The sequence below is a fragment of the Echeneis naucrates genome, chromosome 17 (assembly GCF_900963305.1).
Source record: "Echeneis naucrates chromosome 17, fEcheNa1.1, whole genome shotgun sequence".
Lineage (NCBI taxonomy): Eukaryota > Metazoa > Chordata > Actinopteri > Carangiformes > Echeneidae > Echeneis > Echeneis naucrates.
In genome coordinates this window covers 17,588,921-17,594,920 of record NC_042527.1, presented here as the reverse complement: position 1 = coordinate 17,594,920, position 6,000 = coordinate 17,588,921, and positions in this window count along the sequence as shown.

The following is a 6,000-nucleotide window of genomic DNA, read 5'->3' as shown; positions in this document are numbered from 1 at the left end:
GTAAAAACAGTCCTTCATTCCTCGGCCTGAGACCGCACCTTCACTAAGCCTCGGTTTGAAATCTTAGATTGTGGGAATATGTCAAAGAAATGTCCACATTACATCTCCATTTGAGCCTGTAAGCGTAAAGAACTTAAAGCCGCTTCATGCTTGATGTGGATAAACACGGCTTCAGATGATTTCCCAGCAAGTATGCGCGTTCAATGACGGCGGGCGACTCAGATCTTTCCGCTGCTATCTTTCGATCAGTGTTGTGGGCTGGTGGGAGCTACCTGGAAAATGAAAACACTCCCTTTGAAAACAGAATAACCGCTAAACCATCTCTGCTCAGCCACACCACATGATCTCGGTTGCTTGTCGCCAGATCGTGAGCTGGCGATGTGGACCACTTGGCGGTGGCTTTGAGACAAGGCCTGTTCACAGAGCAGGTCTCTCTGGACCGGACTGAGGGGGCCACAGCTGCTGATAACGGCAGCCCTGGACTGATGTGAGTCATGTGTTAGGGGGATGAAAGCGCACGCAACCGAGGGAGATGTTAAGCGTTAATCTCCTGGGTTCACATTGCTTCAACTTTAGTGACATCTGTGGCGATTACATGCTCACTGCTGCGGCGCTTTCTTTCAACGCACTTCCCGGCAATCACTTGTGAGACTGAGACTTAATTGCCCTTGACGGTCAAACGCTTTTCTCATCAAAAAAGTAGTAAAAACCATATTATTTGTATACAAAGCAAGTCGAATTGGTAACCTGCAATTATATTTAATGAAAGGTGCCATCAGAAGCCACGTGTTTGGGAACAGTGGAGGATCATTTTAAAGGAACATTTTGCTCCATAAAACCACAAAAAAAAACCAATATGTTGTGTTTGGCGTTGTGTCAAAAACCAAACAAAGTCAGATAAGAAAATCGATACCAGCCTTCATCACCGTGCTGTAGCGCTATTTGACCAAAAAGAGGTCAGCTCAGCTTAGAATAAACAAAATGGAGCTCTGTGTTGTATCAGGTTTGTTACCCTGATTCGCTGCTTTTTGATTTCCTGTTCTATTTCAGAGGAAATCTATGAAACAGAAATCACGCCACACAAATGCTTTTGTAATGAGTCAGTATTTTCAGGGACTCCCCGTGACCTTGTGCCCAGTGAGGGTCCGCTGGTCTGGCAGGAGAAAACAGAGGGCCCCTTCTCATGAACTGAGGCTGACATCAAAGTTTTCCTCCATACTTTAGACACAGACACGACATCGAGAGGCTCAGCGGAAAAAGATTGAAGCGATACCTTTAATCATTTATTTGCTCTCAGCGGGGACGGCCTCAGATTAAACATCAAAACAAAAAGCACTCCGAGAGACACAGACTGAGGAAACGCACACTGACGACTGATATTTGAACACCTGCTGAGCGAAAGAAGGACGAAGAGACTCTCACCCTCAGGCCAACTCGCATACATACACGTTTTAACGCCGCTATTGTTCTCTGAGGATGCACTTAACATTCATCTGAACGAGACGAGTTTTTCTTCACCTCTGACAAAACCTGTGACACACAGGTTGACGTGCACCATGAAGACACATCTACATCACAAGTAGCATCACTGTGAACGGGGGAGCTCAGCGTAAAACACTCTGCCTTAAAGACACAGTGCCAGTTTCCAAACCACAGAATAACATTATTTTGGTGGAATCATAATCTGAGAGGCAGAAGAAGAGACAAGAGAGCGGGCTGTCTTTCTCTTCACCCTGTGTTTCGTCTGGCAATGATTACAAAGCCGATTTTTAAAGAGATCCGACTTTTCCAAAAAGCCTTTAGGTAAAATGCTATTTGTATAATTTCTTGTGTCATGCAAGTAAATCAGGGTTGTCTGCGCCATCTTTTCGCAGCGGACAGTGTGAGGTCACGGAGGAAACCAAATCAAATCAAATCAAATCCCACCACTGGTTAGACTCGCTGTGTTTATGTGTTGAGTTAAATGCTCCACTGGGAATTTATTGATTCTTTCTCAAGATGAGAATTGCAAGGTTTGCCAGTAATATTATTTTTAAAACAAAAACCAAACCAAAAAAAACAACTAAACTCTGACCTGTGAAGAATTCTAAAATGAGAGCAACCTGGGATTATTAAGTCAGATTGATCAGAACAGTATAAAGTCAAAGCTTATATGCAGCTTTTCCTTCGGAGGACATTCATACTGATATAATATCATGGAAGCATCACAATTTTAATGCAGGAATCTGCAGTCCGGTGAACTCTTGGCTGACTCTTTTGAAAACAATTTCCTATCTAGTTAAATAATATTTTTTTTTTTTTCATTTTATTCTTTTGTACATTGAGAACCCCAAAGAACCCCAAACCATGTGGTAGCGATATCTCTCAAAAATAGTACTGATAATGAAATATATCAACCTAAACTAGATTTCAAAAAACAAAACTATGTTCTAACTATGTGAGCACTGAAGTTGTTCATGTGTAATGCGAGCTCTTTCAGTCTGTTGAACATCAGGTTTGTGAAAATCAGAGGTCGTGACCTCCAGAGTTCACAAATGTATTCTAATTTGCAAAATGTTTACGTCTTGAGATTCGTGATTGGGACAGATTACAGGTAGCATTTTTTATCATCTGATTAGAGCTTTTCATGCCCTCAGCTTCTCCCCAGATGTTCGCCCCAACAAACGCTGCCTTTTAGATCCGTCACTGTGATCAGCAGGGGAATTTCATTAGAGTGAGACCTCCCTGGATGAGACTGATAAGAAGAGCGGAGGAGAGAGGGGGAGGAAGGTGGGAGGAAGAGGGAGGGGAAGGAGAACAGCCTGCACTGTGTTTGACTAAAGACAGCCTTGGGTTGTTATCTCTGCTGGAGAGGAGAGGAGGTAAGGAGAGGAGAGGACAGGAGACAATTTAAAAAGTGATGATGTGAGTAGAGGAAAAAGGACTGAAGGAGAGAAGGAGAAAAAATTAGGATAGAGGAGACGACGGGAGATGAGGAGTGAATTTAAAGCAAGAGAAGGGAAGTAATAAAGATAGAAGAAGAGCTGGCAGAGGAAATGGAAGAGGGGGAACTGAAAGGAAGACAAGGAGGAAAAAACAGGACGACGAGGAGAAACATATTAAACAAGGGCAGGTGGTAAAGGTACAGAGATAAGAGGAGACAAGGACTCGACGGGTGAATTAGACAAAAGATAGGTTTGGGGGGGGTGAGCAGACCTGGACTCCCCGCTGAAGAGTGATATGATTGCAATCTCTCAGCTCGAACATCTGGCTGGGACCCTGAATTATGCCTCCTGTGGGCAGATCGCAGCGATCCAGCCGCTGTCTCGTGGACCTGAGGAGATGGACTGATAACCCCGAGGCTGCAGGTCAACGCCACGCACGTCGACAAAGACGGACCTTGTGTGTGGACGCAACGAGTCACAGTTAACAAACAGGCTCCTGAGGTCTGATGGGGAAGGAAGAAGCCGGGCAGATAGAAGTTCCTGTGTGTGAGGTGGTGAATGAAAACCCTTCTGGACCTCCAAAAACATCCCTCATTAACGTGACGATCACTCTGAAGATGAGACATTAATCCAGAGTTATTTGTGTCATACTTCAAGTGCTGCCTCACAAATCACTTCATTGGCCTGACTGCCTCTTTATACAGTAAATATTCACATGGGTGGTTCAGTTAATGCGCTCATCAGAAACCACGTGACTGCACAACAAACAAGTGACTACAAAGAGACACAAAATGAGATCAATGACACAAAGCACTAAAATAAAGGGACACAAAACAATACAAGATGACCGCAAAGGAATACAAGATGACATTCAATCACAAAGAGATGCCAAGCTAGAACTACAAAGATGTAAATTCAATGCAAAAGCAGTAAAACAACTACAAGAAGATGCAGAGAGGCAAAAAGTAGCTATGAAGACACACAAAGATTATGAAAAAGCACAAAATGAGACATAAAGAGACCCAAAAGTATGATAAATTCTGTGACACAGAGAAACAAAGCCACAAAACACCATCAAGAGGCAGAATGGAAATATCAAGAGACAAAAAGGAAGATAAGAGCCTCGTTAGTGACCATTTTGTGTCTCTCAGACTGAGAAGTCTTGTGCGTTGTGTTTTGTTGTGTCGTGTCAGGGCTTTGTGCACATCTGTGCCCAGGGTCTTGTCGTCTCATTTGTCTGTAGATTTATGAGAGATTTTAGCCTTTTTTAGGTTTAAGTTCAGATCAAAGACATAAAAAAGATAGCCGAGTGGAGAGACACCATAATGGCAAAGTCCTTAAGTGGAGGACGACATCACAGGAGACTATACGGCTCATGGATGTCAACAACTCTGATTAAAAGCCGCTCCGCTGGGAGGAGGAGCAGAGGAAAAAAAAAACTGCTGGCTTTGCCTTTCATGGCCATTTATCACATGGAATTGTTTGTATACAGTTGTTTTATTCTCCCCAAGTGTGTGTGTGTGTGTGTGTGAGAGAGACAGAGAGAGAGATGAGATGGATGTAATTAAAGTTTTTTAATTAGACGCTGTTCTTTTCTGGGAAGCCTGTGGCAGCGCTGGGTGGAGCCAGAGTGGAGACAGGAGGTTTGTGGTCTGGCTGAGAGAGCCACGCCGGCCGGGTTAATGGAAACCGGGTGTTCACGCTACACATATATACGCATACATACAAACGCACACTGTGCTTGCATTGTGCACATGCATTTGCACCCACACACACAGCCACAAAATCTTATCTGAATCTGAACACACAGGCCCACACAGCTCTAATAACCCACCCCCCCCCCCCAAAAAAAAAAAAGACACACACACTATATTCAAATGCATTCCAATGACTACCTGCATTATAGCATTAAGCCTGCTGACACGTAAATTCCCTAAATAGTGATGATATGTGCATTTGCATGCACATGCATGCGTGCAAACTCATGCATATATAAAACAAATAAGGACTGGCATACACACAAACACCCAGTCCTCCAGACTGATGCACAATCTACAGGCACAGGCACGGATGGGAACACGCAGAGAGGCCCATGCATGAATGCACACTCACTTGCCTCCTGTCACTCACTCAGTGGTGTGCGTGCGCAAACACAGAGCTCATTGTGGATGCATATAGTGTTCATTTGAACCCACAAACACGAAAACACTCTTGGATGCATGCACGCACACACACATGCATGAGTGCACACCCCCCCCCCCCACCACCACCATCACCACCCCCTGCTGCCAGGCATTATACATGCATAAACACGCACACATGCATGCACAGACATATAAATGCACTTGCACACACACACACACGCAATAAGCCCACATCACTCAAATCCCATGGTGCTCACACAAATGCAGACATTACATTTCAAGCCTTCTTCTCACACTCACACTCACACACACACACACAAAGCATGCACAGGCAGTCACGACACAAAGGCACACACACCCAGCTCCCGTCAGTCCAACAATGTCATATGAAGCCCATATCCTGCATCATTCAATGATTTTAATGGACACACACACACACACATAGAGTGCAGCAGGGCCAGGAAATGCAGAAAACAGATCTCAGGCATCTACTGACATCAGTCAGGCACGGCCAGCCTTTTCCATTAGACACTGACGTCAGTTTTCCACCAAACTGTTTCAACCCAAATTACAGGAGATCAAACTCTTCCTTTGTTGACACTGAGGAATGGATGGATGTAAGAGACGTCCGGCACACAGCACCAGATCTGGGGACCTTCTACCCGGTCCAGAGTATCTCCATCTGACAGACAACACACAGAGAACCCTCATACTACACTGGCCTCCCTCCAACCACTAGACTCAGAGGGAAGTTAACATATGCAAAACACAGAGGTGTGAGAGTGCATATATTTGACACAGCCGCCACATGTGCTCTCCGGCGAGCTCGAATTTCCATGAACAAAAACCCCAGCAAGTTTTACTGCGCTGGTTCAACTGGTATCATCTAACCCTAACCCTGGACAGTTCAGCGTGAGCGGGTCAAATTGGGC